The sequence below is a fragment of the Tyto alba genome, unplaced genomic scaffold (assembly GCF_018691265.1).
Source record: "Tyto alba isolate M040663 unplaced genomic scaffold, T.alba_DEE_v4.0 Super-Scaffold_41, whole genome shotgun sequence".
NCBI lineage: Eukaryota > Metazoa > Chordata > Aves > Strigiformes > Tytonidae > Tyto > Tyto alba.
Window position 1 is genome coordinate 1,068,411 of NW_024881317.1, and position 19,478 is coordinate 1,087,888.

The 19,478-nt window shown below is 59.1% G+C and overlaps 1 long non-coding RNA gene across 1 annotated transcript; it reads left to right on the plus strand.

The window, feature by feature from the left end:
- Positions 1-4,405: 4,405 nt before the first annotated feature.
- On the plus strand, positions 4,406-7,981 carry LOC122154568. Its single transcript, XR_006166612.1, has 2 exons — positions 4,406-5,024; positions 6,501-7,981. It is a non-coding gene; the product is annotated as an uncharacterized LOC122154568 (long non-coding RNA).
- Positions 7,982-19,478: the final 11,497 nt, after the last annotated feature.

The following is a 19,478-nucleotide window of genomic DNA, read 5'->3' on the forward strand; positions in this document are numbered from 1 at the left end:
AATTAGCTCTGAGCTGCATGGTACGTGGCCTGCACTATTGTGTAAGTCAGTCCTGTCTGGCTCTTGTTCCTTTTCCTTACTTCCCTGTGTATTCCCCAAGGCAGCTTGTCTGTGCTCAGGCATCGTGAAGTTATGAACTTGTTATTCCAGCCCTCTCAGCCAAATTCTGTTTGGGAGCCATCTCCTCCTCAGGTCTTCTGTCTACATCTCCTGCCCTTAGGCCTGTTAAGAAACTCTTCTGTAACAGCTCATGTAGGTCAGTTTTATAGTAACTCCTTTCTGTTTGTAAACTGTGCCTGCACACTTCATCACTTAAAAGCTAATTCCCCAACCCAGTAAGAAGGGAAGTCAGCTAGGCCGAGTTCAGTACATCGCTTTGTGTGGCAAGTGCTTTCTTCCCTTGATTCTGTGTCTGTGGGACAGGATCTGGAGGTCCCCTGTAAGTGCCTTCCTCTGTGGATAGCAAAGCATTAAACTCCATCTCTGCACAACAGCCTTGTCTCTACACTGGAGAGACCTGGGTTTGAAGGATGGGGCTCTCTGGGGGTAGGGAATGGGCTGGATGGTGGCACTGAGTGCTGTGGTCAGGGGCTCCGTGTCCAAGGGGAGAGAGGTGACAAGTGACACCCCTGGGGGGTCGGGTTGGGCCCGGCGCTGTTTAACGTCTTTGTTGGGACATGGACAGTGGGATGGACGCACCCTCAGCGAGTTCCCTGGGGACATGCTGAGGGCAGGGATGGCATCCCGAGGGACGGGGACAGGCTGGAGGGGGGGGGTCAACAAGGGCAAGGGCAAGGGCCTGCCCGGGGGTCGGGGCAATCCCCAGCACAAGCCCCGGCTGGGCGAGGGGCGGCTGGAGAGCAGCCCCGAGGAGAGGGGCTGGGGGGGATGAGTGGCTGGAAAAGTGCCCGTGAGCCCAGAACCCCCCCGTGCCCTGGGCTGCAGCCAGAGCAGGGGGGGCAGCGGGGCCAGGGAGGGGATTCTCCCCCTCTGCTCCGCTCTGGGGAGACCCCCCTGCAGTGCTGGGGCCAGCTCGGGGGCCCCCAACAGCAGAAGGACACGGAGCTGCTCGAGCGGGGCCAGAGGAGGCCACGGAGATGCTGGGGGGGCTGGAGCAGCTCCCCTGGGAGGCCGGGCTGAGAGAGTTGGGGGGGTTCAGCCTGGAGAAGAGAAGGGAGACTTTGTTGTGGTCTTTCCATATATAGGGGGCTTATAAGATGGAGAAAGACTTATGATCGAGGTCTATAGGACAAGGGACAATAGTTTTGAACTGAGTGTAGGTTTAGATAAGCTATAGGGAAGATGAGGATGGTGAGGCGCTGGCCCAGGGTGCCCAGAGCAGCTGTGGCTGCCCCCTCCCTGGAAGGGTTCAAGGCCAGGTTGGACGGGGCTGGGAGCCCCCTGGGCTGGGGGAAGGGGGCCCTGCCCGGGGCGGGGGGTGCCACTGGGGGGGGATTTGAGGTTCCTTCCAACCGCTCTGATCTCGTGGCACCCCTTTTGCCAGGAGGGCAGTGCTGTGCTGACGAATGAGGTTTTTTTCCGTCACATCCATTAAAAGCATTACGTGCCTTAGCAGCTGCTTTGATGACAGCCATTTCTAGGCTAAACCACCGGGTTTTAATCACAGATGTTATTACAGGAAGCCCCAGGATGTGGGGCTCTGAGCACCTCCGCCCGCGGGCTGGCCCGGTGCTGCTGGGGGGCGAGCCGTGCCCTTCCAGCTCCCGTCCTGCTGCTGCCCCCGAGGGTCCCGCACCCACGCGTGGGGTGCACCCTCCCCAGAGCAGCTCCATGGGTGTGAAGGTGGGGCTGGGCTAGCCGGGGCCCCGGGAGGGTGGAGGCAGGCTCAGGTTCTTGGTGGGTGCCTGGACAAGGCTCCAGCTGGGTCCCGTCCCAGCCTCTTCCACCTGCCCCCCGGGGCCGAAGCGCGGCCGCTGACGACGTTGCTTCTGTTTTGTACAGGGCGGCGCTGGCTGAGGGGGGGTCTGCTGGAGCACAAATGGTGCTGAACGATCCACGGAAGCAGCAGGGCTCCCTGGCTAAATGGAAACGAAGACACGGAGCAGTGAGGCGAGGGGAAGTTGCCGTGGAAATGGAGGCAGTGCCGGGGCAGCTGCAGCGCTTGGGAGGTGCGTTTCCAGCCCCGAGGAGCGCGGGGAGCTGGGAGAAGCAGCCCTGGAGCTGCGTGGGAAACACGAGTGGGAGCCAGGAGAAGCAGCCCTGGAGCTGCGTGGGAAACACGAGTGGGAGCCAGGAGATGCGCGCCCCGCTTGCTGCCCGGTATTTTTCCAATCCCCCTGTGCTCTTCTCGGTGTTTAACAGGCGGCGTCACGCGGCTAATTAGCCACTGCTCTTGATTTACCGTGGCCATTACCCAGACAAAGAGCCAAGACTCTGTTCTGCGTCTGAACAATGGGTTTATCCTTTGCCAAACTGCCCCGAGAGTGAAAACAACCTTTTGCTGTCAGCGCACTCCCGTCGTCCCTGGGAGCTGTACAGATCTTCTTGGTGATCCCGTGCTGGTTGCTTGGGTAGATCCCCGGGTAGCCTGCTGGAAAACCAGGAGGGAGCGGGAGGTGGTGGCAGCCCGCAGCCCCCTGGGGCAGGGCCTGTACCCCGGCGGCTGCTGCGCCGTCCTCTGCTGCTTCCCTGCTCCACTCGGGAGCGATCACCTGCTATTTTTTTTTATTATTTTTTTTTTTTTTTTTCCCCCCGGCTGCGTTCGCAGGCGGTGTGCCGAGCCGCTGTGCGGGGAAGCGAGGTGAGCAGGCAGAGAGGCTCGGCGAGCGCTGCCGCCCCGGCCCAGGGCGTCGCAGGTCGAGGACGTTTTGGCTGCGGCGGTGGAAGGTGCCCAGGGCTTTGCTCCCGCCGTGCTCGGCCTCCCCAGGGAGAGGATGGATGCGCCTGGTGCGGTGCTGGGCAGCCTCTGCTCCTTACAGCTCTTCCTGGGAAGGGGGAACTCTTCCTGGCCTGAAGCAATTCGTTAGCTGCTTCCAGATTTCACGCTGAGCTCGGAGTTAAGGCCCTGCTGAGGCACGGGCTGCCCCTCTCAAGGCGAAGGGTTACAACCTGTGCCTTGTACCCGCTCACATAAAAGTGCCCGGTGGGACTCGTGCGGCCTGTCCCAAGGCACAGTGACCTCCCGCCGGTGGGGACTCACCTCCCTCCTTAGCCGAGCCCCTTTAGAGCTCCACAGGGATTGGAGCCGCGCCGGTGTCCGTCTGTCCATCTGGTTCATGTATCTGGAGAGGCAGATGGGGGCCCGGGAGCCCCTGGCCTGTGCAGACCCCGCGGAGGCTGCGTGTGCTCGGGGCTCGGAGCTTCGTTTGTTTTACCCACAGGAGAAGCTGAGTGTCGTGGTTTGGGCCTGGTTGGCAGCCAACCACAATGCAGCAGCTCTCTCTCCCTTCCCCTCCGGCAATGAGAAGGGACACAGAGCCAGGCTTGGGGTTCGAGATAGGACTGGGATGGGGAAAAATCCCCCTTTATGATCACGAGCAAAAGGCAGACTCGTTAGGGGAAGAAAAAAAAAAACCATACATTTATTACAGACACTAACAACACATAACAGAGTAGGACAGTGAGAAGCATTGCCACATCTTGAGAACACCTTCCCCCACCCCTCCCTTCTTCCCGGGCTCAGCTCTGCTCCCAATATCTCTAACTCCTCCCCCAGGGGCGCAGGGGCAGGGAATGGGGGGTGCAGTCAGTGCTGCCACTTCCTTCATCTTCGGTGAGGGGAGTGTCCAAAACTTGTTCCTCCTGCTCCATCGTGGTCCCCCTCTCACAGCAGACAGTCCTCCACAAACTTTCTCTGACTTGAATTCCTCCCATGGGTCGCAGTGTTCCCCACACTGCTCCGTCATGGGTCACTAACTTTCTCTGACTGGATTCTCTCCCACGGCTGCAGCCCTTCCCGAGCTGCTCCAGCGTGGGACACCCCCACATGCTGCAATCCTCCCAGCACTGAATTACAGCAGCGGGGCTGCCTTTTCCCATGAGACCCCGGCCTTCTTCGGGCACAACACCTTGATCATACAAGCAGAAGCCACTGGCCATAAATCAGTGTCTGCTCCACCGTAGGTCTTCATGGGTGGCGGGGGGGGGCCGCCCTGCCGTCTCCCCACAGGATACAGGGGGGTCTCTGCTCTGGCACACCTCCCCCCTCCTTTCTTCCTCCGTTCCTCCACTGACCTTGGTGTTCATGCAGCTGCCCCAAATCCTCCTCACCAGTCCCCCTGCCCGTCACCACGTCCCTTCTTAAATACGTTATCGCAGAGGCGCAGCCGATTGGCTCAATTTCCCAAACAGAAGTGGAGCTGACGTGGAGCTGGGGGAGCTTTGAGAAGCTTCTCACGGGGGGCCGCCCCGATAGCCCCCTCCCCTGCCACCAAAAAACTCCACCACTCACTCAACCCAGGACACTGAGGCAGCGTTTGCGGGGAAAGAAACGAAGAGTTTGTGAGCGTGGGAGCCCAGGCGGGGTGGCCTGGGAGGGAGGATGCGGGAAGTGGGGCACCACAAGCCCCTTGCTGGGCAGGCTGGGAGAAGCCCCCACCTCCCTCCTGGCACCCAGCGTGACTGGGCCTGGGGGAGCTCAACTGGCCAAGCTCCCTCCTGCAAGAAGGTGCTTTTACACATGGGAAATTCTTTTCTTTAGGAGGTTGTCGATGAGCGGTGGTTATTCACTGGGCCTCTCGGGGCGCCCCCGGCTCTGTGGCTGGAAGGCGGTGCCGCGTGGCGGCCGTGGTTCAGCTGTGTATCCTGCCCCACGCGTTGTTTCCCCTTTTTCCTCCCTTTGCTCCAATCTGAGGGTGATTTCCTGCACCGTGGGGCGCGGAGGGCTGGGTGCATCCTCGCCTTGTTTTCCTGCTGCCCTTCAGAGCCTGCCCGGCGCAGCGGCGGTCGTGTCAAGTGAGATCCTGCAGCTTCTGCATCCTCGGGCTCCGACCCCACGGGACAGAGAGGAGGGAGCAGAATTCTCCCCGTGACTTGGCCCAAGCTCAGCCGTGGCACCCTTACAGGTGAGCACATCCCCCCGAAACACCTCCCCGGTGCCCTCTCCGGCCACGGCCTGCGTGCGCGGTGTCTGTGGTGCTTTGGGCTGTGCCAGGGGGGCTGTGGGTGCCCCTGGGGAAGGGGCTGTGGGTGCCCCTGGGGGGGGGGGGGGGGGGATGTGGGTGCCCCTGGGGGGGCTGTGGGTGTCCCTGGGGGGGCTGTGGGTGCCCCTGAGGGGGTTGTGGGTGCCCCTGGGGGGGGGGGGCTGTGGGTGCCCCTGGGGAGGGGGCTGTGGGTGCCACTGGGGAGTGGGCTATGGGTGCCCCTGGGGGGGGGGGCTGTGGGTGCCCCTGGGGGGGCTGTGGGTGTCCCTGGGGGGCTGTGGGTGCCCCTGAGGGGGTTGTGGGTGCCCCTGGGGGGGGGGGCTGTGGGTGCCCCTGGAGGGGCTGTGGGTGCCTCTGGGGAGGGGGCTGTGGGTGCCCTCAGGGAGGGGGCTGTGGGTGCCCCTGGGGGGGCTGTGGGTGCCCCTGGGGAGGGGGCTGTGGGTGCCCCTGGGGGGGCTGTGGGTGCCCTCAGGGAGGGGGCTGTGGGTGCCTCTGGGGGGGGTTGTGGGTGCCCTCAGGGAGGGGGCTGTGGGTGCCCCTGGGGGGGCTGTGGGTGCCCCTGGGGAGGGGGCTGTGGGTGCCCCTGGGGGGGCTGTGGGTGCCCTCAGGGAGGGGGCTGTGGGTGCCTCTGGGGGGGGTTGTGGGTGCCCCTGGGGGGGGTTGTGGGTGCCCCTGGGGAGGGGGCTGTGCTGCGGTGGGTGCGGAGCTGCCCCACTCAAATGTGGGGCTGCGGCATCGTGCGGGGGGCTCGGCCCCGCCGTGGGGGAGGGAGCTGCCTCCATCACCTCCACGGGAGAGAGGAGCAGCTTACACCGGGGTGTAAAGGGGGAGTGGGCCCTCCCGCGGGGCTCAAGCCAAAGGTCGGTGAGTCCACGGGCGGCTCCCTGTTAACTGCAATCGGCCTTGGCGTGCGGGCGCTCGCCGGGCTTTGCTCGCGCTAAGGCCACACGGGGGTTATGCCAAAGCCTTGCCCTGCTCGCTCCTCCTGTTCATGAGCAACCCCGAGTGGAATCGGCGAGTAAAGGTGGAGAAATGCAGAGAGTGGGGGAGCACCCGCAGAGCCCATTGCCCCAGAGGACCCCCCCCCAGTTCCTCCCAGTGACCAGGGCTCCGGAGCCTCCCAGCCCCAGCGCGGGCTCTGCTGCCTGCGCCGCCCTCCTGGGTGTCAGGAAACCGTAATCAGCTTCTTTCCGAGTAAATCCGATTTCTGCAGCTGCTCTGGGGCCGGGAAGGAGCAGGGGGTGCCTGGCTCTGCCAGGAACAGCGTCCCTCCTCGAGGGGTCTCCAGCAGCTGCTGCTGGGTGGCACAGTTAGGTTTTGATTCCCATGGCATCCTCATTTTTTTTTTTTTTTTTTTTTTTTTTTTTTTTTTTTTTCCTCCTTGGCATCTTACACCAGCTCAGAGGACCTGGCGACGCGGCGTATCTGGGGAGCAGATACTCCAGAGAACACTGGGTCCCTCTGGAGAAGCCTGGATTTCCTCCCTGCTCAGTAACTCTGGAGCCCACCTATGGTGGAAGCTGCAGCAACGGGCCGCTGCTCCTCTCCAAAAGGGTTTGCGAAGCGTCGCCCAGACCTCCCCGTTGCTGTTAAATATCTGTGCAAAGGAGGGAGAGGAAAAGATGGGAATTAAGGCCCAGGGGTTTGCGGGGGCTCACCCGCAGCTGGGGAAGGGAGGGGGCCCTGGGGGCCCCCCCCCCAGAAGCCACAGAGGAAACCCCAGCCCATTGGCCAAGGTTGGCGACTTTAAAGAGAGTTTTACAGCGAGCGAAGGAGGAACCTGAAGCACAGCAGAGAAATGGCCCCCGTGGTTTTCTCTACCACCTCCAGCTAATGCTGAATGAAAGCTCCGAGCAGGGTGAGGGGCTCTGCCTCCATCCCCCACCTCGGGGGCTGCAGGAGAAGGAGCTTTTCCCGGGGAGAGGCGGGACGCGGCGCGGTGCTGCGCTCCTGGCCGGAGCTGCTTGCTGCTGTGCCAAAATCACGGCGTTTCTTCTCGGTCTTCGCCCTGGGAGCTTGGGAAGCCGGGGGTGATGGTGCGTGGACGTGGCCTGCAATATTTAGTGCTCTTAAAAACGCCCCCCTGCCCGCGTCGGCCTTTGGCTGCGCCTGCTCGTCTGGGAGGGGGATGCCCCACAGGCACGGAACAGCCACGCTGCCCCTGCCTCGGTTCTCAAACGGCTCCGCAGCCCCCCCCCGAGTCCCCCCAGCTGCTCGGTGGCTCTGGGAGCCCTGGGCTGGGCAGGAGCCGCGAGTGGAGGGTGGGAGCCCCACGGGAGCCCCACAACCCCACGGGCAGCAGGATGAGGAGCACCCGGTGCGGCGGGGTTCGCGTGCAGCGCTCGGCTCAGACACTGCTCATCACCTTTAATTTGCACTGAGAGGTTTGCTAAATCCAGAAACAAAGGCTGCTTGCTAATTAGTTTATTCTTTAAAGCAGCCTTTCAGGAGCAAGTAAATCATCCTGGAAAGGCTTCCTTCTCCCCCCCGGGGTTGCAGAGGGATGTCATTACTTCGTTAGGTCAGCTAATGGAGCTGGAAGAAAACAAACCCGAGCGCACCCTCCTTCCTTTGCATCCCCAAGCCAGCAGAGATCAAAGCCCGGGTGCCAGCGCGTCGTGGCCCGAGCCCAGCCCGCTTTGCCCCCGGCGCTTCCCTCCGGGGACACGCAGCAAAGGCTCCTGCGCGGGGTGGGGGGTCCCTGGCCGGCCCGGGACACGACCCGGAGCTGGCTGACACGACAGCAGGCTTGCTGAGAAACCGCGTTCATTCCCAGGGCTGCTTGGGATTCTGCAGAGAAGGGCGAGAAATTTTGTGGAAGGCTGTGGGCAAATTGTGTTTCTGAACAGATTCCACGAATGAAATGCAGGGTTGTGCAATTTTTGGTTCTTTATTGGTTTTCTTTTTACTTGCTCTCTTTGTTTTTTGGTTTGTTTTTTTTTTTTTTTCCTCTGCCCTACTGCTCCTTTACCACATGTCCCCAGGGACACAGGGCCTGGCTGCAGCAAAGTGTGTCCTCAAGGAGCAGGGGGGCACCAACATTTTAGGAAGTTTGGGGGTTTCTTTGTTTTGTTTTTTTTTTAATTTGGAGAACAGTGCCCCCCACCCCAAAAAAAAAAAAAAAAGTTTTACTCCTCTATTGTTCCTTTTCAAAATGCTCACGTGTGGCCACCTGCCACGCCAGAACGGGGTTTCTGACCGCTCCCAGACCTCTGCTGCCTCCGAGTGACTCCCCCCAGTTGCCGCACACCAGAAGCTCCTCACCCTCCCAGCGACGGCCTGGGACGGTGGAATGAATAACCTCTGGTCCTCGGGGAAGTAAAAGCTCGTCCTTCTTTTAACTGCAGAGCCCAGGAGCTCCCAGGTGCTCCCCAGAGGCTTTCAGCGGCCAAGCACGGCTTGCACCGGCACCGGGGTGCCCAGACATGCCTGCACGTTCCTCTCGTGAAAGGCTCTTTGCCTTGTGATGCTGCCTGGAGCTTTTGTGGGGGCAGGGAGCCGGGCCGGGCCAGGCGCCCCGCGCTCTGAGCCTCGCAGCCCTGTCCTGCCGCCTGCCCTCCACGCTTTGACACGGACCATTTCCCACCTGGATTTTGGGCGCCGGCTTCGGCTGCCGGCCCTGGGAAGGAGGGAGCTGGTGTGCGCGGGGGGAGCGGGGCAGGAGTGGGGGCCGCTTCCCTGTGGGAAGGCAGAGCGTGGGGAAGGGGCTGCCTTCCCTCTGCCCCGGAGGATTTTGGAGCTGCAGTTGGTGAACGCAGATCCAGCTGAGGAAGTCCCGAGTTCCTCAGTAGCAAGATGAGATGGTGCTTAAAAGACAGAAAAACCCCCAAGCTGCCGTTGTGCCCTCAGAACAGCATCAGCTTCTCACTTTGGTCCCTGGGCTGTTTTGGTATTGACCTGGTTCCTCAGCCCGCGGTTCCCCCCTCGCCCCGGCGGGGGATGATGGCACAGTGTGCCCAGCCGGCCCCCTCCGAGCCTCCCGCGGGGCCACCAGCCAGGGGAAGGGGAGAAGCTGCTCAGCCAGTGCCCGGATGTGTCCCCGTGGGGCTGGGGCTGCCCCGGGAGGGCTGGGAAAGGGGCTGCCAGGGGGGCTACAGGGCAATGGCACATCCCTGCCCAGAGGCCGTGCAGGACAGGCCCCTCCTGGCAGCCAGCGCAGGGTTTGCCGCGAGCGATGCCTGGGGCGACCGCAGCCTTGGTTCCTTCCCTCTCCACCTTGTTCCGCTCCTGCCTGGAAACGTGTCTGGGAGGGCTGGGGGGCAGCGGGCAGGGGGGAGGCAGGTGCCTTACGGGCCTCCCCCGGGGCTGGCCGAGATGCTGGCGTAAAACCAGGGGCTGGGGTTACCCTGAGAGCCCGTGGCTGCCTGGCCCCCACCTCCGAGTCCCCGGCGGATCGGGGATGGGGAGCTGAGGCTGGAGAAGCTCCGGCGGGGTGGGGGGAAGGCTGCTCCTGGCTGAAAAATCTCTCCGCAGCGTCCCGGATGGTTTGTGCCGCCGGGTGAACGCACCAGCAGGCCCGGAGCTCCCGTGGGACGGGGAAGGGCAGCCGGGGCGCGGGGGGTGAGGGTCACCGGTGCCACACGGGGCACAGGGGGGACCGGGGGCGCTGCCAGACCCTGCTCTGGGAGGACAAAACCCAACTGGTCCCTGATGGGACGGTGCCTGGCGAATCTGCCGGCTGCTGCTGTTGCATTTGTTGTTGGGTTTAGCTGGACGTGGCTGCTGTTGGGGCTGCGGCCTCTCGGGCTGCAGCGCGCTGGTGACGGTGGCTCCTGCTCGGCTGGATGGGAGGAGACGTGGCAGAGCTGCGGCACGTTGGCAGCCGGACGCTCCCGCTGCTGCGAGCGCTGCTTTTGGTTTTTCGATTGGGCGGAGAGTGGAAACCCGGCGTCCCCTTTCTGTGCAAACGGGAGGGATTTATTACCCAGGGGCCCGGCTCCCCGAATTGGACTGGTGAAGCTCCCACCCCGCTCTCATCTCTTTGGATTTTCGGTGCGGAGCTCTCCGTGGGAACGGGCTGAGCATCGTCCCCGGCGACGCCGGCTTTGCCAGATGTGCCCGAGGGTGGTCTCTGAGTTGGCACCGAAACGGCTCAGGGTTCCCGTGGGTGCTGCTGCCGGCCTGGCCCGAGCCCAGCGCGGGTCCCACGGGGTGCCACGGGGCAGCGGTCGCGCAGGCCTGGCTGGCAGCGCTCAGCCTTAATCGGAGGAAGGTGATTAGTGATTTCCATCTCATTTCCTTCCCCGCAGACAGCTCGAGAAAAATGTGCTGTCGGTCGGTCTTGGTTTACCTTTTAAGAACGTTATTTCAAAATACCTCTGGAGGGGGCAGAAGGGGGCTCTTGGGTTCCCGCCTGCGCGGTTACAGCTTGCGGAAGAACCCCGCTCCATGATTTATTGAGGTTCCAACAACCAATAACCGGAGGGGTGGAGCGCTGCTTCCCCGTGGAGCGTCCCTGGGGACAAGAGGAATCGGCGTTCCCTTCTCCTCTGGACAGAGGGCACGTGCATCTCCTGTCTCTTTTTCCTTCCTTCCTCCCTTTCTCATCCCCATTTAAGCCGCCGGGAAGGGCAGGTTTCCCCAGGTGGGAGCAGGGGCTCTGTGGTTTGCCCCTCACGCCGCGAAGGTGCTCAGTGCTGAAGGGACGGGTCTGCCCTTCGCTCACGGGTCCTGTAAAGCTGCAGGGCTGGATCCCGGCGCTCTCGGCGTCGCTGCTCCCACGCCCGGACGGAACAGGAGGCTGGGCTGTGCCGATTTTCAAGGTATTTCCACTTTTCCCTGCTTACTCCCTGGATTGCCTTAAGCACGTGAGCGACGGCGTGGGACCCCGGGGCTCGCTGCGCCCCTGCCTGCTGCCGCCCTGGTCCTGCCGCCAGCCCAGCCCTGGGCTGGGATCGCCGCCGCGCCCAAACCAGCACGACGGGGCAGCCGCCGGGGAGCCCCGACCCGCGAGAACCTCCAAGCCTTCTGCTTGGAGCCGGCTGCAGACGAAGGCGACGCTCCGCCGAGGCGGGATAATTACTTGCTTGGGCCTTCCTCGCGTGCTTCCCGGCCCAGCGCTCTCAGCAATTAGCCCTTGGGAGCGGCTGGGGAGTCGTTCCTCCTGTTCATCCTTTCTCACGGGAGTTTCGCATCAGAAGCGCTTCCCCGTAATTTGCTCTGACGTGTCTCTTTGCCCCAGCTGAACCTGGGCAGCAGCCGTAACCTCACCTGCCCACGGGTCAAGACGAATAAAACGCTGGTCCTGCCGTAGAGCCAGCGTCCGCGGTGGGTGTAAGGGTCCACAGAGCTCGAGGTGCGTCTCTTCCCTGCTGCTCCTGAGGGACCCTCTGCTTTCCAGAAATCACTCTTCTTATCTTCATACAGCAGTTACCTCTAGTGCCTGAATAATACCTTGCAAACAGATGCAGTTACACACGCTAGTGTTATTTTTTTTCCCTCCTGGGAGAAGTAATGATACATAAAAATTAATTTTGATCAAGAACTGGTATGTCACAAAGCATTTTTTTTTTTTTTTTTAAAGGAGGGAAAACCCATCTACCCCAGAAAAATCCCAAGCTGGTGCCTGAGCCAGTCCTCTGAGCATCTGAGGAGATGAAATCAGTCCTCCTGCCACAGGAGCAGGGGAAACCAAGGTAGGAGGAGGTCGAGCAGGCCGGTGCTGGAAGCGGAACGGGCAGTGGGACAGAGACCTCCCGTCTGGCAGCTGTGCTCTGCGGCCACGGGGAGCTGCTGGCGGGGGGCTCGGCGCCCCTCCCGCCTCTGCCCGGCCACACGCAGCTCCCAGCAGCTCCCGGTGCTGCAGCGGCGAAGGCCGCGGGAGCGACGGGCTGAGGGGGGAGCCCGGCGGGTTCCCCCGGCAGAGCCGGCGTTCGGCGGGGCTGACTGGAAGTTTCGGTGGTGAACCTGCAGACCCCCCACCGCCTCCCCGCCCCCCCCTGAGCAGCGGCGGGGGGGCTGCCCCCAGCCCCCAGCCCCCAGCCCCCAGCCCCCAGCCCCCAGCCCCGCGTGGCGTGGCGGGCTGCGCCGTGCCGCCGGGTGCCGTGTCCCTGCCGCGCTGCCCCAGCCTTGGAACCAAACGCCGTAGGTGCCCTGAGCCGTGTCTGGTATGTTCCTGCCCACCCCGAGTGGAAACAGGCCGGAGCGCCGGGGCGAGGACATCGCATCCGTTGGCATGTTTCTACTTTTAACATGTTAAAGATCATGTCTGTAACCTGCTCTAATTTTAGGCTGCGGTATATCTGCGCTGAACTCCCAGCACGGAAGAATGAGTGCAGGTGTAAAATTAGATGTATTATTTATGGGCTGGCGGTTACCAGTGCTCCATCACTAAAAAGCGCAGGGCTCATTCGTGCCCGCACTTTTGCCTCCCATGCTTCATACCAATCGCCTGCCGCTGTTTTCCCACCCCAGGATTAGCCTGCAATCAAAAGCTTGTTATCCGGGCGGAGGTTTATAGGGAAAGAACACCATTCCTGCGTTTAGGAATTGATCCATATTAGGGTCGGTTAAACATAGTAGCCTTTCATTCTCAGTGGCTTTGACTGGCTTAATCAGTGACTGAACAAGTATAAACGGCGTGTTTCTGGTTTCTGCCACCGCTGGAGAAAAGATTATGTGAAATAACCGACATGGAAATGTTAATCAGCATTAGTTATAGTCCAAATTCCATTAACAGGAATGCTAAATACAGAGGAGGAAAGTGCTTGGATTGGGGTGGCTTGGCAACAGGCTCTTTACCCTGATGTTTGGGTCTTGTGCTCCAGGATTTAAGCTTTTATTTAAAATACAAGCAGTTTTCTTTCCCTCCTCAGTACGAAGGGCAAAACCGTCAAAATACACAGGAGCTGTAAATCAGCGCAGTGATGTGTGCCGACAGCCCGGAACACTCTGCTGAGGACACATTAAAGCAGCAGTTTATTAGTGGTAGAAACACCCCTGGTGCGTCTGAGCAGCGGATTCAGCGTGCCAGAGTCCTGTGTGACGGCGAGGCCGGCGGCTGGCTGGGCCTGCGTCAGACACGGGCAGCCCGGATGGCTAACGGCACTCAGAAGTGCACTCGCTTCTTCTCCAGGCCCGGATGTGCAAGCCAGGACACAAATTTTAGAAAGATTCGTGCGAGTGCAGCCCATCTGTACGGACCTGCCGGCTTCCCTGAGAAACACGCTGCGCTGGAGGGGTTGCCTTGCTGGGCGACGTTTGCAGGAGGGAAGGCTTTGCGCCTGAACGTGCTCTCCCGAGCTTTCAGTTTTTAAACCCTTAATATTATTTTGTATTAGACAGTTCAGGCCCTAGTTTCAGTGCTCTCCACTGCTTGCTTTACCCTGACCTTTGTTTACCAAGCCTTTGTAGTTAATATTTCTGCAGTCACTCAGGCTCCTCACGTTTTCATTCAAGCTGGAAGCGCTGGGAGGCTGTGGCCAGGGAGCTGCCTGCTGTGGAGTGGAGCATGACGCGGGGGGGAAATCCTCACGGCAGAGTTCACCCCACTCCAGCAAACCTGGAAGTGAAATGGCTGTACCTGTGCTTCCACGCCTGGGCCCCGCAGGGGAGGGGGAGCGCAGCGGTGCCCGTGCCATCGCGCACAGGGCTGTCCTTGCTGTACACCTTATTGTTTAAGAGGCCCCCGCTGCAGAGGCGGCTCTTGAATGCCTCCCAGGTTGTGCTCGAGGAGGAATCTGAAAGGGGAAGCCGCCCCGTTAGCAGGGCAGAAGTTATTTTATCAATGGAGTTACAACGCGGATTGCTCACTCCAGTAACTGAGCAAACAAGCGTGTTCAAATAACAAAATCCAGGAGAGATGAAGATTGACGCTGTTTAGCAGGGCTGGAGTCTCACCAGCTACGATAAGCTCTGAATTTAGGCACCAGGTCCGGGAGCAGAAGTTGCTCCTGCAGCCGGGGGAGCGAGCTCTTCCAGAGCCGGTGAGCAGCCGGCGTGGGGTGCGTGGAGGCGTGCGTGCTCTCCGTGCCCGAGGAGCTCCTGACTGTCGAGACAGTGGCTGGTGTCTGCTTTGAGTGCACCCTGGCACTTGGCACATGCAAAAGCACGTGAAAGAGGCAGAGGAAAGGCCTCTTTTCAGAGTAGTTCTCAGGCTGTTTGGACGCTTTGACCCACGGGTATTTTTTTCTTCCTCCTCTCTTGAAATGACAAGACTCTGAGAAAATCCATCCTTGAATAGCTCTCGCAGCACTGCAGAGCAAAGAGCAGGCTCACGTTACGTGGCTGCTGAACCGAACGGGCAGGTATTTCAGGCAGCCTCTCGCTGCCTGGTGGCTTTGCCCAGCGTGCTGCGGTGAGGCACAGGAATTAGGACACAGCGTGCCTGCTGCCTTCTTGCAGGACTGCTCCAAGGGCAGAGGCCTCTGCTCTACAGCTAGATCACCTCCCGGGTTTGTGTACAGATTGCTGCCTAGCGTGAGCCAAAGCTCCTTTCCAGGGCTGAATCCCATTCACAGGAAATTCACACCCTGTTTACCACCGGCCAGCATCCAAGAGGGAGCAGTAAATGCAGGAGGAAGATTGATTTTGCAGGAGTATCGTGAACTCGGCGGGCGCGGGAGCTGGGCAGCGCCGGCCAGCCTCGCGGGTCACCTCGGGCGCCCCTGCTCTCCCCGTGTCACCCCGGGGGCTGTGCCCCCCCAGCCGCCTCCCGCTTCTCCTCTGCCGCAGCTCCGCTCTCGCTCCTCCCGTGAACCCCAGCCTGCCCCTGGTTTTGCTGCTGCCGGTTCAGCTGCTCTCAGCAGAAGGCAGGATTTCAAACCCCGCTGGTTTCCTGCTGATCTGACCAGATGGAGAGCAAAGCATGGCAGAGATAATGAAGCTATTTTGTGAGGCTTGAAGAGCTGTGTGGTGTTTCTCTGGCTTCAGAAGCCGCTGCTGTTTAGGATTATTGTGGGAGGCGCTGTGGTTGCTATTATTACATTGCAAATCCATGCCGGGATGGTTGCTAACCTGGGACCCTGCTTGCTTTGCTCCTCGTCAACCTCAAAATGAATCAAGGATCTCCCCTGTGCTGACAGGAGTTCCCAAGAGGAGACACGGTGTGAGGGAGCTACTGAAGGTCGAGGGGCTCCGGTTTCACTGTTTATCTGTTTGAGCTCAAACAAGGCTCCGAGTTGTTGATGGTCCAAGCCCAGACATCACACACACAAGGATAAGAAGCTTAGGAGGAGTTTTCCCTTTGCTACTGACTCCACCACTCAAGTTTTGGAAACTGCAGCCAGTGTTGCCTGGGAGCTCTGGTTTCCAGCGTAGCCAGCCAGCAAAATCGATCCAGTGAGGACGGAGAAAGACGTGCTAATGACAAACAGCTAATTGAGATGTTTTCCTCTGAACCGGGCTGGCTCCCCATAGACAGAGCATCATCTCTCTGAAGACCTGTCTGCACATCTGCTAGAGTTCAGATGGATCTGCACACTATACGTTCCCACAGAGACACATTCTTCTCTCTCTCTTTCACTGCAAAGGAATCGGTCCTTAAACCAGAGCACGGGAACTCCCTGGCTAGTCTGTTCTATCAGGACCAGGAAGGCATTCAAGTCTGGTTAAGCTCATTTTGATCTTACATTCCTTAAGGCTCCTTATCACTTCTCTTTATCCCTTCTACTTGTCTGTCCTCCCATTTACCGTGTTTATGCGAAGGCTTTATCTCTGGGACCAAATCAGTGGACGGGTGGTGGGGCTTTGTCCTGCCATTGCTGTTTCACTTGGTACAGCCCCAGAAGCAGTGGTCCAGGCACGGAGGTCACTGGTGCTCCCTCGGCCTCTGCTCTGAGCGGGGGCAGACGTGGCTGCTGGGCAGCCGGGCAGTTTAAGAGCCTGTCAGAATGAAACAGCGCCGGCGGTTCCCCTTCAGCTCGCTGCCGTAAGGCAGCCCACGGATGAGTTGCTTCTCGGGGAGTGCTTGCAGGATGAGTTCAGGATCTCCACATTTCCACATGCCTGTTTCATATTTTCTGCCTCCGCAGCCACTCCTGAACTGCTTTGCTAGTCCACTGGGCCTTGCAGGGCTACACCGGGCTCTCAGTTTGCACAGTGGTTGCTGGTCCACTCTGCAGATTTGCCCAGGGCACCGCCGCATCCTGGGAGGCCCCCGGACAGGAGCTCCTGTGCTTAGGAGTTGCATTAGCTGACTGAAGCTCCTGCCTGCTATTGCTGATAAACAGAGGCAGCAGAAAACCCCACGTTTGTTTGCGGTGTGGAGAACCAGAATCTCATGGCGACAACTCCTGATCTGTGAATGTGAGAAGTTTTTGGTACGTCTCTTGCACCCACTTCTGTTTCTAATTCTGTCTACACGGCGTTCGTGTCCTTGGGTAGGACCACAGTGCACACTACAGATTTCAATCACAGATTTCTGGGGCGAACACTGCAGCCTGGATGTGACACGCTGCCTTCAGCTTCACTTGGAAATTCACCTACCTTACATTTGTTGGAATGTGCTGCTTAATTAATATCATTTCTCACACAGATGCTGTGGACCACAGTGCTAAAAACACAGGTTTACTCCCAGTGCTGTTGCCTCATCAAAACGCTTTCACGTCTCGGGAAACAGATTTGCTTTCTCTCAGCAGCAGAGGTGCTCGGCAAGGCTTGGGGAACCAGAATAAGATGTCTTTCCGTGTACATCTTCCCTAGCGATATGTCAAAATCTTCCCCTTACAGCTGGAACTAGAGTCCCACGCAGACATGAAAATTAAATTAGCCACTTTCCTGAAAACGTGGCGGGGGGGGGGGGGGGGGGGGGGGGCGAAAAACTGAGCAGCTGTTCTGTCTCGGTCTTCATCCACAACCTGAGCTTTACCCATTCTTGCTGCCAACACAGATTCCCTTCCTTTGGGGTGTTATCTTCTCCTGGGGTGTGTTTTAATCAGTAATGAATACGTAGGACAGCCTGTTCTGGTGGCTGTCTTGACAGGAGGCAGCAGCCCTAGTTTCTACACCCACTTCTGACCTGACGTACAGCTTTGGAAAGCCGTATCCCACCTGTTCCCGTTCCCACTGCTGCCCCGTTGGTTACGCACAGGCAGTTCTGCATGACAGGCACGGCCCCGCGCTCGGTCTGGACACTGCGCTTCGTGCGCAGGGCTGAGTGTTTCCTCTGACTGTCAGGCACTGTTCTGAAATTGCCGCTAGTAATAAGCGGGAGCAGCCAAGTTGGCAGCCGAGCTTTTGTCAAATTCGGCTCCTAAGAGGCTGGCACACGCTTTGTTTTTTCCTAAGCTCGGCACCCTGCCAGACTGGTTCAGAAGCACAGTGTGTAAACACTGGCTGCACGAAGGTTTCCGTCTAAACATGTTTCCTCCCTTCTCCCTTTCTTGGAACCCAGAACAAAATGGGGGTGAAAGGAGTAAAATGAAACCTTGGACACCGGATTGCTTCGGCTATGCGCTGTTAAAGGCTTCCCACTGCTTGCTTGTTCATACCTGCGGCCACGTCTCCTCCCCAGCCCCGGCACAGTGGCAGCGAGACGTGCGGGCAGGTTTGTGCAGGCACGGCTGGCACTTCTGGGGGCCGGGGAGAAGCGGCCGTGGGGGAAGGTGGGACTCAGGCAGCGGGCAGAGCAGCCGGGCTCCGGGACCTGCCAGTGACTGCGTGCGTGCTCCGGCTCTGCGTGGCCATCGCCGCAGGCTGCTCCCGGGAGGTGCCTGGCGTGGGCACGAGACCCGGCTTGGAAAGGCACCGGCCGGAGAAGCGTGCCTCTGCCAGGGGCAGGCGCATCCAGCCGTGAGCCCGGGCATGCCACGGGCTGTAGGGAGCCCTAAGAGAACAAGGCCTTGCTGTTTCCTTGCAGTGAAGACTGCGACTTGTCATGGGTTCAAGAGCAAAGGGAGATAAAATGATATCCTCCTCCATGCGTGTGCCTGGCGTGGAGATTCGTTTATCCAGATGATTAAGGCAGCAAGTGATGCAGGAAGTGACTGGGTGATTTAATGACACAGGTAGAAATAGAAAGCGAGGAGCACGTTTCCCTTTCAGTCAAGTTGGGGTTTGATTTTCATGTCCTGCTACAAACCAATCAGTAAGTCAAAAACCTGGAAAAGTGTAATATATTCAGACTGATCTGCTTTTCTGTCGTATAAAATAGCTGAGAACCAAAGCTTCTTGAGAGCCTTACTGGAGACAGGTGTTGCCGTGCAGTGGTTTTAGAGGGTTCTCCCCAGCCAGCTCCCTGGGTGGCTGCAGGGAAGATGTCACTGAGCACAGGTGGAGGTCCCGGGGTCGCAGTCTGTACAGAAACCCGCTGCTCAGTCGTCGCTGCTGCTCACAAGCTCTGGAAGTCACTAGCACCTCGCTCTGGGGAGTGCGCGACCACCCGGCTTTGTGCTAGTTTGTGACTCTGGTTCAAGCACCTCCTGAACTCTGGCCGTGGGTAAGAGAATTGCACAAACGGTGCTATTCTAATCGAGCAGAAACACAGGCTTTGGCACTGTAACTCTGAAAAAACTTCCACCGTGGTGAAGCTATTTCTTCCTCCTATCTCACTGTACAGCTTGGCACCAATTAGTTTGTCTCGACAGCTAGACGTGAAGGCCAATACTGCTTCTATTTCAGGGGAACTTGCCAGAGATTAATTAGATCCCAGGCCTGTTAGAGGACCAGCCAGCAAATTTTGTGTGCCATTAACTCAGTACTTATCATACAAACATTGTTGGAATAAATATACCCTTTGTTGTACTACTCTAAGTGAAGGTTGTCACAAAAATGAAACATTTGAGCAGATACAGAGTGTGATAGTTTCTGAGCTGCATAAGCTGCTCGCTTAGATCAGATTTGAGCCACGGTTACCGAAACGGCACTAAGTGTGCATTAGCGCGTGCAGCCCTGCCGCGCTCAGCCGCGCTTCGACAGTGCCCGAGGCAGCGGCCACCGCGCACGCAGCGTGGCTGATGGATGAGCGCCCAGCGGGCATCCACCAAACCCGACGTCAGTGGACAAGGAGACGTACAGCGTCAGTCATTGCTCCCCAAAAAACCCCCGTGGCTTGAAGGATAAAGTCACAGAGAACGAAATACGTGGAGTTGGGGAGACGGTGGGACAAACCTCCAGCAAGGGCTGCAGATTTCCATTTGGTCTCTGTCAGCAGTGGAGTGACCTTATCTAACCACCCTCAGGTTGTGCTCTACTGCTTGTGCCCACGCAAAGCAAATACAAGCCATAGCAGATTGGCTTGTATTGGCTCATCTCGCTTACAAGAGAGCTGGGAAAAAGTCTAGCCAGACAAGTAGGGAATGAGGCGATAGAAGCCAAGAACCGGTAATAGAGTGATGGTGAGAGCGTACTGCAGAACAAACGAGGATATATCTAGCTAATAGGCAGAAAGGGGATGGGATGTGGAGAGGGGTGATGTAGTGGGAACTGCATGCCAAGAAT